General features: G+C 43.3%; 1 long non-coding RNA gene across 1 annotated transcript; it reads left to right on the forward strand.

Moving 5' to 3' along the window:
• Positions 1 to 2,712: 2,712 nt before the first annotated feature.
• LOC139053356 (uncharacterized) lies at positions 2,713 to 14,297 on the forward strand. Its single transcript, XR_011510431.1, has 5 exons — positions 2,713 to 3,364; positions 4,275 to 4,380; positions 5,796 to 5,913; positions 8,301 to 8,413; positions 14,174 to 14,297. It is a non-coding gene; the product is annotated as an uncharacterized lncRNA (long non-coding RNA).
• The last annotated feature ends 556 nt before the right edge of the window (positions 14,298 to 14,853 follow it).

Below are 14,853 nucleotides of genomic sequence, written 5' to 3' on the forward strand. Positions count from 1 at the left end.
TAGGAACGCTACATTATTTTGGCGCAGCCGACAGCGGACTCCAACATGTGGGTGGCATCCCTATTGAAAAATTTGTGTGAGAAATAGAACGAGATGTATGCATGTCGCACAGATTTGACGAGAAATAGAACGAGATGGATGCATGTCGCACAGATTTGACGAGAAAAGAACGATATGAAATGCATATTGAACGAACTCGCAGAGAAAACGGGCGAGATCTGTGTGATGCGCTACGCAGACATTTACGAAGTGCACGAGATTTATGCGATGTGCGATATGAATGCATAGAGCTTGAGTGACATGTGTGCGATGAGTTGTGTAGACCTGACGAGATTATGTATGACGTGTGTGAGGTGGCATGTGATGTGTACGCACTGTAGTCGTATGAGCAACTTGATCTTTGAAGATGACTGAATTGTATAAAAAGTGTGTGCACTTAAGTCGTAGTGCATACAAAAGCTCATTAATGACAGTCAGATTTATGAGCTGTTCGTAGTAAATGCAAGAGTGTGATCAATGTGCTGTATGATCACATTGAATCATTCTGACACATATATACCAGCATAAACTACAGAGCAAATAAGACGTTCAGAGCTCAACTTCTGGAATTTCATCCCCATCAAAGCTGGTGTCGGTACTTTTGATGCAATGATTTTCACTTGGGGACATATTCTCGGATGAACACTTATGGCGATACTACTGCCTTTGCATGACGCATTCCTCGACCAGCCAGTAAGCACTGGATAGCACAATGATATTGTCAAAAGCTATCAGCAGAGTTTGAATCCCTAGTACAGAGAGTAGATCTGCCTAAGATTTTATTGCAATATAGGAGTCAGGTACCATAAAAGTTTCATAATAAAATGTTACATGTTTGTTTGTGCACGCAATAAAATAATCTGGCAATGTGATTATAGCACTTTGGAGATGCTTCAAACAAGGACGAGTTGGCAAAGTTTATTGCAAGCAGTTTGATCAGTGATAAATTATGTATGCACTTTGTCACATCCTAATAATATTGCTTGCATCAGATATATCAGTCAGAGGTAGTATAAGGGCGAACTTGAACCTGCATATTTTCCAAATAGCCAAGTGCGTCAATCACAATAGTGTCAAATACAAATCTGCTAAGAGCATGTTAGTGCCTGTTTATGTCCAATTGTAGAAGGCAAGCGTGCGATTGGCCATGCATGCCCACATATAAAAATAAAAAGCAGAACCACAAGACAGTATAAATAGGTTGGTGAACAGATAGCCAAAATAGCAGTCAAAATCCATCGCACTTTGTCACAAATAAATTAAAAATATTGTAATTAAATAACAATCTCTAAAAATGTCATGTGATCAATTGCGGTAATGATCACAGTTACTGCTGTGAAAAATTATTTGCACTAAGTGTTTCACAACTTGCTGAGAGGGCTTGACCTAGTAAAAAATCCTCATATGTGCACAGCAGTGGCAAAAAACGAGATGAGCGTCGCATCTTGGTGACCATTATCTCCCTACATACTACACAAAACTGAATTTGAAATTAAAGGAGAAATAACAAAGCAGTTCGTGTGCCAATGATGGTTAAGCGCACTGCAATGCCTTGCCATGCGTTGAAAGCTGACCTCCAAGCAACCAAAATGTAAGTGACCCTACATTGAAGCAGCGTCTCTAAATGACGAACGTGTATCGCATCCTGGCATTCGCAGACGCAGTCACCAAATGAAAAACACCTTTGCAAATCGCAATAACGACGAATGTCACACGCGTGCGCACACAGACAGAATGCGAGCAGTTTCCGAAAGCACTCGCGAAAGACTGTACGGACGTTCCTACGCGTTCCACGCATATCAGAAGCGCGCGCGCGCGCGCACACACATACACACATACACACGCACACACACGCACGCACAAAAGGCGAGCAGTTTCCGGAAGCACTCGACAAAGACGGCACGGACGTTTTTACAAAAAAGCAAATCAAACCGGCGTGGCACCATTTCCCGATGCACAAACAGCACCACTCATTAACAGTACACATCCGTAGAACGGCGCACAAGCCGGAACAAAGCGCACACCACTCGACGCCAAATCCGTCGTCGATTACGCCGCTGAGAAACGAACACCTTCTAACATTCACAAACCAAACGACGATGTGCTGCGAACTTCAAACAGATTTTACGGCCCTGTCCGGTTGATAGGGCTGCTCCACAGGCTGTCCTCACTGTTGAAAGCAATGTCAGCAAAGTTGTTGAAAAAGGCCGCCTAAAACACGCAAAAACATGGAAATAATACGCCTCTACTACCCACGCTACTCATGCGATCACAGTTACCGGAACCACAGACGGCGAAGTAAACAAACGACGTCATTTCCCTTCATTTCGGACCGAAGTAGTTTCTCAGTTGCGCGAGTCTTCCTTTCGAGCAGGGCGCGACTTGTTCCGGGGACTATGAGGGCGCTGCGGTCGAGCTCTGCACCAAGTGAGCGGCGCTGCTCTGCTGACATGTGCACGTTACTTGCGGGTGTTTGCGCTTCTTGTGCTGTAGCCGATTTTATTTTCTCATTGCGTGTGCCTTGTAACTGTCCTCGGGCACGTGGCTGGCGGTCGAGGTCTTTTGCGTCCGGTCCAAGTTTTGCGCTCATGGAGACGCCAGTACCGGCGACGTGTGGGTCACCAAGCGTTAACATTGAGTGTGCACTTTGGTTTGTAGGCCCACCTTTTTTTCCATCTCACTTTCTTCGGACGTGCACTCTCAGGTATGGTGTCTGTAGAATATTATACTTCAGCTTAAACAACAACAGAAAGAAATAACGGCTGCTTTATTCAGCGAGCACCATGTAAATGCCGAGTGCCGCGACTAACAACCATAACTGTGCCAGGCTATAGCAGACGACGCTCGGATGCTTGGCGCGGAGGTCGATGGCAGTGCTGCGGTGGCGGGAACGGCAGCGGGCTGCATGGTGCGCATAGCCGAGGAATTGGGATACTTAAAGAGGACTATAGGCCATCGCTCCATAGGCGTTGTTGCGGCGGGCGGCCGATGTGGTGCTGATCGTTTGATCATATTTACGCGGTGCTTAGAGAACATGTGCTCCTTTTTTTGTGTGTGAATTAACGATCACTAAGCCCTGGGGCCTGTGCAACGCTATTAGCTCGCTGTATGTTTCTTGCGGTGCGCCGTTGTTGATTATCGTAGTGCGGTCAATTCGCGCTTCTTTGTCTCGCCGCTCCCGCATCGGGTCACAGTGCACGGAAGAATGTGTTGATAGTTGTGCTGTCGCGTGCTGTAGTTCACCGCAATTCAACACTACGCTGGACGGACTGTTGGTGCAGTCGATGCGGCGTGAACGGACACAAAGGAGCGCTCGCCTCAGACGGTAAGTCCGGCGCCTTGCGCCTTCTTATGGTTCATGTAGTGTACAGTGCTCACGGAATGAAACGCGTCAATTTAGGGCTTAGTAATGCGCATATATTCGTTTTCACCGGCTGTAGTTCGTGTCACATCGACGTAATTTTGGTGCGTACACGTACATCGGAGTCCTCGTCACCTTTGGTCACCAAATTCCTTGCGACATGACATGGTCCTCTCGCGTACTTTGCACGTTTGCAAGGCTTTACTAAATGCTCCGTGTCGCGTTTCATTCCGTGAGCACTGTACCTTGTCATGCGCAGCAGAAGATGATTAGTACAGCTACAAGAACAATAACAGTGATTTCCTAATGTTCGTTCGATATCGGAGTGCACATTTAGCAAAAAGTTTCACGAAAATTACCCCGAGGTTAATGTTCTAAGTGCTTCATCTATTGTTTATTTTCTTTTTGTTATGAAGTATGCTAGCGCCGGGTCATCGCTTCGTCTGAACGGGCAAAAAAATTCAAGCAGGAAATGTCACTGCTTCTATACGTAATTTCTCAGCAAGAAATCGTATAGACAATTCTAGAAGTACGTTGATGTGTTGCGCAAATGTTTTCACAGCTAACGTTAACGCGCGACGGCATCCAAATGATCTGACTCGTGAGAAGATTTTAGCTTGGATGCAAACTTTGATGCTTATAGGTTGTCGCCAAGGCAACCTGTATTTCTTGTGTTTAGTGTTGTTTGTTTTCGTGCCTTTGACACGTTGAATAACCGCCTGTGATGTAAGAATGAAATATTTAATTTCTCTAAGCGGATGCAGCTTCATGTAGCTGGCTGTACGAGAGCTTTCCCCAATTTGACGCGATGTTGTCAAATCACAAGTTTGCAGTTTCAGCAGTGATTACAATAAACTGAACATTTATTGTTTAGGGATGTCACAATTTCCTGAGACGGAGGCATCTCTGCACCACATAGGCTGCGGCACTATGCAGCTTGAACAGCACGACAAAGCATCTGATCTGCCTGCTTTGACAAGGTACGTACTAAACGGTCACAGCCATTTATGTGTTCTAGGGTCTGTTCGTGTATTTGGCACCTGTCAACTTTTCTGAGTCTCTCATGCAATTTATAAATTCTTGCTATTCTACAATTTTACTAATGTTCCATTAAGTAATGAGAACGAAGTTTTATTAGTGAAGATGTTCTAAAGCTGCTGAGAAATGGGGTGGCATAGGATTGCGAAAATCCACGTAAAAAATAGTCCTGGCGCTTTGCTTTCTTAATTGCTAGCAATGAAAAATCCCTAATAAAATTAGCAAAGGGACACATGCTTTAGGTAAGTTCATTAAGATACGTTCCAGAAGCAGGCTAAGTTTGCAGCAACAAAAGCACTGAGAAAAACTCACTGATCTAAAAACATGTTAGTTTCTGCTTTTCCAAGTGTGCTGCTTGTGTACAGTGTGTCAAGGTAAATAATGGTTAATAATGTATGCATAGAAAAGTGTGGATGCTGAGAGAAAGCTTTAGGAAAGTGCGTGCTGTCTTTCCAACACAGGATTTCTGTCTAGAATTTTTGTAAAATATGAAGTGCACAGGCTGGCAAACAATGTTCAACACTTTTGCTTTAGATTTTAATGTAGCCAGTTCATTATGTGTCCCTAGTATAGCTTAGCGTCAAGCTTCAAGCTGATCTCTGATGTCACATCAGTTGCAGGATGCAATAACGTGGTATCACATACTGCTTGTTACGCATGTCAGTAAACCTGGTGCAGTTGTCACAGGTGAGAGTATAACTGAAAGCTGCGCATTCTTTGCCCTTCTGCACATGATGTGGGATAGAGTTTGAACTATGCTATAGTGGCACCATCTCCCTCACCTTCTCTTCCTCATTATTCTGTCAACTTGCAATAATATGCACAACTTCTAGAGGCTTGATTATGGTGTTGTCTGCTGAACTTGGCTGATGTGAATTTCAGTAGTTTGGGGTACCCTCAAAGCTATGCTGTACTTTTCATGAATTTTAAAATGGTCAGTTTGACATATGTGATTGGCTGTGGCATTCTGAGAGAAACAAGGCCTCTTGTGAATAATGCATATATGCATTATTAGCATTTTCTAATACTCTTTCAAGAAGCAGCCTACAGGCTGCTCCCCGAAGAAGTGACCACCTTTGCTTACGCTACGTGGCAGTCTGGTCCAGTTTACTTAACCTGTCTGCCATCTATGCACGAAAACGAGGAGAGAAGCGAAAAAAGGGACCTTCGATTTATGTTTTTGCACAGATGGCTCATACATTGCACTTTTCTTATCTCGCACGCTTTGTTAACTCAAAGCTTTCTATGGGCGAATATCATTTCATTCCTATTTATACCTAATAAGAATTACTTAGTTCACAGTGTCACTTTTTATATTATACTTTTGTGAGACTAAGCTCACTTGTTTTAATGCAAGTGTGGCTGGGCCTGCAGAAAGAGTAAGCAGACTACTGTGTTGCTGATCAGTGCTGATCTCCACGTCCGAGCTGGTCCCACAACATCCAGGCACCACTGTGCTTTGCTTCATTGACAAGGTAATATGATATAGACACCTTGCACCTCAGTATCAGTTTTGAGAAATATGCTAAGACACAAGGGTTGGCCTTGGTGATAAATACACTCGTGTTCTTTTTTTTAAGCGTTCTTCTTGCAGTGTTCCTCATGTACATGTTTTCAGAGGATGCTTAAATGCAAACTGCCATGGAACTTGTTTATGCCTTAAAGTAGCACTCTTTCACCAAGAAAAAAGCCTTATTTAATGCACAATTCATAAGAAAGGTGAGGAGGTGACAGGACATAACAGTCTAACAGCCATCCAATTTTACTGCTTGCAGAGCAATATAAAGTGAGAGGTGAAAGGGCAAGAACAGATAAATCCACAATGTATGTTGCTCACACAACTGCGAAAAGAAGCATGGCTACTATGACACTTGTTTTACAATGATAAATAAGCAGTCTTGCTATCTGATAATCCACTGGAGGGCGAGCCAACTCGCAGATTCTCTGTAACACATGTAAGGAAAGGCTCACAAATCTTGCCAGCCCTATGCTCGTAACAAATTGCCACAGTTGCATAGTTTTCAAACAAAATAATGCAAGTGAGCTTTGCACCACCAAATGACCTGAGCATTCAGTTGACATGGTTGCAGATCCAGTCATTTATACATTGGCCTGTTTTGTTGACGTGGTGTCTACTGCACGACAGTGGTATTTAATATCCATCAACACCCCTGTGCTCGACGTACTCTTTCTTGCATGCCTTTTTTTCACAGGTAGTGGAAGATTACTTGATTCCAGAACAATTTGGCTTGTTCTGCACATGATAGTGAACTTTCCAGTCTTATATTAAGCATGGAATTGGGTAGGAAGATGTGGTATTTTTTATAGTGCCCTGTTGCATTCAGATTGTGCAGAGGCTTCAAGCTTGTATTGACAAAAATTGGGATGAAGCCATAAGAGGAGAATTGTAAAAGTGTAACGAAAGCCTCCTGATAGATATGCTGAGTTGTGCTGCTGTGGACACTTATTGGTTATCCCTACTGGGTAACGCTGTTAAAGTTATGGATGCTTTGACACTGTAGGGCCTACAAGGTGGCTAGCATTACGGAACACTATAAAACAACTGTAGGGATGCATGTTGTGCTATTGTATCATAATTGGCCCACAAAGTGACCACCTTTGCTTACACTATGTGGCAATCTGGTCCAGTTTACTTAACCTGACTGCCATCTATGCATGAGGAGGAGAAGGGACTAAAAAATGAAGGGACCTTTGATTAATGTTCTTGTACAGATGGCCCATACATTGCATTTTCCTTATCTTGCAGGCTTTGTTACTTAAAGCTTTCTACGGGCGAATATCAGCATTTCATACCTAATAAGTATTGCTTTGTTCACAGTGTCACTTTCTATATTTACCGTATTTACTCTCATAATGATCGCACTCACGTAATGATCGCAGCCCTGAATTTTGTCGTCCAAATTCGATTTTTTTTATTTCCTGTGTAATGATTGCACCCCTAACTTGCTGCAGCGATATGTCATGTGCCAAGTCTAGCTATTAATGATCGCGCTTACCATCTGTCGAATGCTACACGAACAACTCTTCAAGATAAACCAAGTGGTCTGCACGCACCAAACATTTTTAAGCAGATGCTCGTTTTCATTCCTTTCATTACTTTCCGCACTTCCATGACAAAAAAGCTACAACCAAAATTGCCTTTATTATGTGTAGGCTTTGTAATGGTTGTGGTCAACAGCAACAAAAAAGATGCCTTTCGATTCTTCTCATCTGCACTCGTGGGCACGCAACAAATCACGAGCGGCAACAATAGCAGCCACGTTTACACTGATACGTTAGAAGTGTACCCTATCCATACGCCGACACTTGTAACACAGCTAAGATATTTGCCCACCCTTAGCACAAACGTGCTGTATTAGGATAGTAGTGAAGACAAATGCCGCAGTTTCTGCAGCATGCCCGCCGTGTCTTTCTATGTCACTGGCAGCTAAGCGTGCCCATCTGTTTCTGCCCCCTCATAGTGGACATGGCGACGTTATTGCCACAAACTTACCGATATTAACGATATTATTCATTACTGATATGGAAGAAATTTTCAATGCAAGTAATGTACTCGAGAGAAAAAAAATCGCGTTTGGCGCATTTGGTGTTTTCAGCTTGCTATGCTGGCCGCCACTTTTGTTTCGGTGTCCCGCACTACATACAGTGGCAGCCACTTATTTCTTGACCTATTGCCATCCCGCAGCAAACGCGGGATGAAAAAAATTCTTTTTGCGGGAAATTTAACCGGCATAATGATCACACACCTGAATTTGTGACCATTTTTTTTTACAAGAAAATGCGATCATTATGCGAGTAAATGCAGTACTTTGTGGCACCAAGCTCACTTGTTTTATTGCAGGTGTGGCTGGGCCTGCAGAAAAGCTGTAAGGAGACTGCAGTGTTGCTGATCAGTGCTGATCTCCACGTCCGAGCTGGTCCCACAACATCCAGGCACCACTGTGCTTTCACAAGGTAATATGTTGTGGACACCTTGCACCTCAGTACCAATTTTGAGTTTGACTTGATAAATATTTAAGAAGACACAAGGTTTGGCCTTGGGGATAAATACACTCGTGTTCTTTTTTTTGAAGTGCTCTTTCTGCAGTGTTCCTCATGTACATGTTTTCAGAGGATGGTTACACTCCTTAAATGCAAACTCCCTTGGAGCTTGTTTAGGCCTCAAACTAGAACTGTTTCACCAAGAAAAAATCCTCATTTAATGCACAATTCATAAGGAAGGTAAGGAGGTGACAGGCAGTGTCTAACTATCCAGTTTGACTGCTTGCCCAGCAATATCAAGCGAGAAGCGAAAGGGCAATGCTAACAGATAAATTGGCAATGCATGTTGCTTGCACAACTGCGAATGCGACACATGGCATGGCTACTATGAATGCTGATATGACGATAAAAATATTGTAGTTTTTACATTAGCCGGTAAGCTTATTAATATTTTGCACCAGCAAACAACCAGTTTGGTAGCTGTAGTTGTTGCACTGCTTCAGGAGTAAGATATTCTTTTTAATGAAAATTGAGTAGTGCTGCGGTTAGCGAAGCTATTTCTGCCTGTACAATAAATTAGGCATTTTTAAAGAGGCGGCATATAACAATTGTGTTGCTGTGCCACATAATTAGTAAAGTGAGGGGAGGTTTAAGTAAGCAAAAGAGGAAGATTAACCTTGTCGTACAAACAGATCCTTGTCTCAGCTGTCGTCACTGTGATGCAACGGCTCCCAGATAACTGGGGGGGGGGGGCTAAAATTAGCCTTAAAAAACTGACGCAATAATACAAAAAGCCATTGAAGAGTGTGGTTGCACCTATGTTTGACCAGTGCAGTATCGGGAGCAGGGCCAGACAGCAGCTGAAATGTTATGTAATAGAAGCTGGTCATATTGAGTGCTCTAACATGCTAACAAAAACTCATTTAGTTTCTATAGTGGTATTAAAGGTGCATTAATCTTTCCTATAAACAATTCTGCACTGGCATCTATGCAGTGTTTTCCATCTGCATATTCCGCAGTGCGGTAGCAAAAAGCTGTGAAATCTGTGTATTCACTTGCATGAGCTGGTTATGCTTCATGAATACTTTGTTTAGCGCAAAACGACACACACAAGACGACAGGACAAGGCGCTACTCTCAACTGACATCATTTTATTGCGTCACTCCTTTATAGACCGCTCAAACCAGAGGAACATGCGCAGTGAGCACAATGCGGTGAAGCCACCACGAACATCCGATCCAAAGAGCGCACTCATGTGACAGAATCCAAAAAACCAAATTCAGTGCTTTACTAGGTTAAGGAAGGCACACTAATGCACTGTGACTCCAGTGACTTAATGAAAAATGCTTCCGATAACTCTCGGGCGGTGGTGTCACGGCTCTTTTTCAAAATCGTGGTATCACGAAACATGGGTTTGCATTTGCATGTTTTACAATGCTGAGCCAAATGGGAACCTGTGCCTGTTGGTATGGATCGCTCATGTTCTCTAAGGCGCTCGTTAACACAGCGGCCTGGCTGCCCTACATACACTTTGCCACGTGACAAGGGAATCTTATAAACGACACTGACGCTGCATTCTACAAACTTCACATAGTTCTTTTCACAATCAGGTTTTTTACTTGTTTCAGAAATACGGCTGCACGACATTGACAGTTTCTGAGGAGCGGAAAACACTACCGGAATTTGGTATTTAGTGGCGACATTATTTAGATTGTGAGCCACTCTGTGGCAATACGGCACAACTTCAGGCCTCTTCTTTTGTGTGATGCAGTTACTTTTGTGCCGCTTCCCTTTCAGTTTCTGAAGCAATACCTCCGAGACTGACGTCACCACCACACTTGGGTAACCAGCAGCCTGCAGCCTATTTAACTGTGCAATGAAACTCATGTTCGCAGAGTGATGACAAGATTGCATTAAGGAAGATTCTAAACACATCAAAGCAATGGCGCGTTTCACAGTCTTTGAGTGCGCAGACGCGTAAGGTAAAAGTTCCTTACGTGCGCGTGGCGAGTACATCTGACAGGCGTGGCCTGTTTGTAAGGATAGCTTCAAATCTAAAAACTGGAGTTTACCGTCCCTAGATAGCTCATGTGTGAAAGTTAAACCTTTGCCATTGTCATTGAAAAGTGTTAAAATATCAGCTACCGTCACGGAGCATTCGTTGTTAGTCTTTTTTATCACAACAAGAAAATCGTCAACATATCTAACAACTTGAACCGAGTCATTGTTTAAGGCACTCTTAAGAGCGCGGTCGACAAAAGATAAAAAAATATTACAAAGAGCAGGCGCCACACATGAACCAATACACACACCATTTTTCTGGATAAAAAGGTTATTTTCGAACAGGATAAAAGTTGCACTTAAATAAAATTCAAGAAGGGACATGAAACTTTCCGAAGATAACCCGGTGGCATTGGAAAAATCTACCTCGCCACTTTCTTCGATGCACGTCATCACACTGCGAAATAGCTCATCATGCGGTATAGAATCGTAAAGATCTTCGACGTCAACAGAAAAAATGTTGGCTAATGAATGGTTGTCTTCCAGAAAGGAAACAACATCGAAAGAATCCTTTATGCCATAAGGATCGTCAATAGTTAAATGATTAAACTGTTTTTGCAAAAAGCGGCTAACCAAAACCTGCCAACAGTTGTTTTCACTGACTATTTTACGGAAAGGCACATCCAGTTTGTGCGTTTTTGCAGTGAAAAAACCTCTAAAGCAAGTAGCTTACATTGTTTTACATCTTTCACAATCTTGGTGAGGCCTATGACACAGACACACAAATATCAGGGCCCACTGATATTTGTCTCCTGATCCTGCTGTTCTGGTCAGTCACATAGCTTTTGCTGTGTGCCGTGCAAGGATGCTTACGTTCTGCATGAAGAATGGACATGTTCCTCAAGATGTGGCGAGTCTCTTCGGGAACGTCAGGCCTTCCGTCGGTCACGTGCGGCGAATGTGTCGGATTCTTCGTTCTGAAATTTGGGGGCAGGTACGCCTTCTGTACGACTGGTTGAGAGCTGTGTGCTACTCGCGCGATGCACCTATTGTGGCCTAGAAGAAGTTTCGTTTCTACAGACTTCTATCAACTTGGACTACAGAATTCTGGTGGACACAGCTGCTGCTACTCCTCCGGTCCAGACTACCGTGCAGAAAGGAAAAAACGCAACCGGTCACCGCTGGTTTCCAGGTGCTCGGTGACGTCAGGCTTCCTGACGAAGTTGCTGCATTGCTAAAGAATGGGCCGAAGTACAGCACGGAACCAAGAATTCCTGCACATGAGCTACTGGCTTTGAACAGGCGCATCGCAAGGAAAGCAGAACTAGAGGACCAGGAGTGGTGCCTCCTCGATAGGGTGTACAACCTTCGTAGGACCGCCACTGGGAGCGCGCCACCTTCGACAGCTGTGATCAAAAGGACAGTATCTTTCTTTAGAGACAATGAACTGCGGCTGTTACTGAGTGACAAAGAGGGCGGGTTTGTGATAGCTCCGTCTGCTGTCTTCAACAAAAAAGCCATTGAGGCTGTCAACAAACACTTCATTCTGGCAAATGAGAAAGCTCAGAAGGTAAAACGCAAAGCCATTTCTTTGTTGGAAAATATAGGCCTCACCAAGATTGTGAAAGATGGTAAACAATGTAAGGTACTTGCTTTAGATGTTTTTTTTCACTGCAAGAACACACAAACCGGATGTGCCTTTCCGTACAATAGTCAGTGAAAACAACTATTGGCAGGTTTTGGTTAGCCGCTTTTTGCAAAAACAGTTGAAGCATTTAACTATTGATGATCCTTATGGCATAAAGGATTCTTTCGATGTTGTTTCCTTTCTGGAAGACAACCATTCAGTAGCCGACATTTTTTCTGTTGATGTCGAAGATCTTTACTATTCAATACTGCATGATGAGCTATTTCGCAGTGTGATGACGTGCATCGAAGAAAGTGGCGAGGTAGATTTTTGCAATGCCACCGGGTTGTCTTCAGAAGGTTTCATGTCCCTTCTTGAATTTTATTTAAGTGCAACTTTTATCCTGTTCGAAAATAACCTTTTTATCCAGAAAAATGGTGTGTGTATTGGTTCATGTGTGGCGCCTGCTCTTTGTAATATTTTTTTATCTTTTGTCGACCGCACTCTTAAGAGTGCCTTAAACAATGACTCGGTTCAAATTTTTAGATATGTTGACGATTTTCTTGTTGTGATAAAACAGACCAACAACGAATGCTCCGTGACGGTAGCTGATATTTTAACACTTTTCAATGACAATGGCAAAGGTTTAACTTTCACACATGAGCTATCTAGGGACAGTAAACTCCAGTTTTTAGATTTGCAGCTATCCTTACAAACAGGCCACGCCTGTCGGATCTACTCGCCACGCGCACGTAAGGAACTTTTACCTTATGCGTCTGCGCACTCAAAGACTGTGAAACGCGCCATTGCTTTGATGTGTTTAGAATCTTCCTTAATGCAATCTTGTCATCACTCTGCGAACATGAGTTTCATTGCACAGTTAAATAGGCTGCAGACTGCTGGTTACCCAAGTGTGGTGGTAACATCAGTCTCGGAAGTATTGCTTCAGAAACTGAAAGGGAAGCGGCACAAAAGTAACTGCATCACACAAAAGAAGAGGCCTGAAGTTGTGCCGTATAGCCACAGACTGGCTCACAATCTAAATAATGTCGCCACTAAATACCAAATTCCGGTAGTGTTTTCCGCTCCTCAGAAACTGTCAATGTTGTGCTGCCGTATTTCTAAAATAAGTAAAAAACCTGATTGTGAAAAGAACTATGTGAAGTTTGTAGAATGCAGCGTCGGTGTCGTTTATATAAGATTCCCTTGTCATGTGGCAAAGTGTATGTAGGGCAGTCAGGCCGCTGTGTTAACGAGCGCCTTAGAGAACATAAGCCATACATGATCCATAGCAACAGGCAAAGGTTCCCATTTGGCTCAGCATTGTAAAACGTCCAAATGCAAACCCATGTTTTCTGATACCACGATCTTGAAAAAGAGCCGTGACACCACCGCCCGAGAGTTATCGGAAGCATTTTTCATTAGGTCATTGGAGTCGCAGTGCAGTAGTGTGCTTTCCTTAACTTTGTACAGCGCTGAATTTGGTTTTTTGGATTCTGTCACATGAGTGCGCTCTTTGGATCGGATGTTGTTGGTGTCTGCACCGCATGGTGCTCACTGCGCATGTTCCTTTGGTTCGAGCGGTCTATAAAGGAGTGACGCAATAAAATGCTGTCAGTTCAGAGTAGCGCCTTGTCCTGTCGTCTTTCTTGTGTGTGTCGTTTCGCGCTAAACAAAGTATTCATGGATTCGCACCAACTAGCCCGCCAACGCATTGTGCTGGTTATACTTGTTCATTTAATGTAAAATACTTGTGGAAAACTATTAGACTATTTCAGTGGTCTTGTATTGCAATTCTGCAGCCATTTCTATTCTTTGTGAAACACGAACATTTAACAGAGACGAGAACAAGACAATGCGAGGACGAGCACTTGCTTTCAACTGCTGTGGTTAATCTTGAAATATCAATTTACGTAGGTAGAAAACTCATGAGCCTCCGTGTTCTCTTTTTCCTGTTTCTCTGTGAGATGTTCACGCTTTACACACAATATCATGCAAGAACCAGCCAACTCAGTTATGCAGTGGAGCTACCTATTGTGCATGTCAGTTCCAATGGCTTGTTGTAATCTAACAGGGCCGGCTGCTTTGTTTACATTTTTGTGCAGATGCATACGAGCACTGTTTCAAAAACGCCGAACACTGTGGATACGGAGGCAAGGAGGCTGAAGGACCTGAACAAGCACCTGGCCACGATGCTTCGGAATACAAAATAAAGATGGTTTGTGTTAATTGTGGGCCCTAAAAAGTGTCCTCTTTGTCTCTGAGCTGGCACATCGGCCGACTCACGTGATCGAAATTAATCGCTGCAATGTTGGCAGAATGTGTTACTGTGTGGAACTTCACCAAAAATATTGCATGAACAAAAGAACTCATTCAACACAAATGCGAACACTTGTAGAATGCAGCTAAACAAGAATGGTGTCATTTTGCATAGCTGAATGAGAACATTTTCATGTAGCATACACAAACGAGAACGATATCGTTTCGCATTGCCGTGCGAGAACTATCTCGTCAAGCACAGCTATGCGAGAATAATCTCGTTTAATATACCCACACGAGAACGATCTCGCTCATTGACGATGTCCACTCGTACACATGCGATGTACGACGTCGTCGAGTCTACGGAGCAATAATAGCGTACAGAAGTTCTCGTGAAATTCTCATACATATTTTTTCAATAGGGATTTTCCTTGAGGAGACCTCCGCAGAGAAGATCACCTTTTCGAGATACCAAGCTGAAGATGAACCAGCGGTGGAACTACCTCGCGAACTCAACTCGGCAGAA

This window comes from Dermacentor albipictus, unplaced genomic scaffold (assembly GCF_038994185.2).
Source record: "Dermacentor albipictus isolate Rhodes 1998 colony unplaced genomic scaffold, USDA_Dalb.pri_finalv2 scaffold_96, whole genome shotgun sequence".
Taxonomy (NCBI): domain Eukaryota; kingdom Metazoa; phylum Arthropoda; class Arachnida; order Ixodida; family Ixodidae; genus Dermacentor; species Dermacentor albipictus.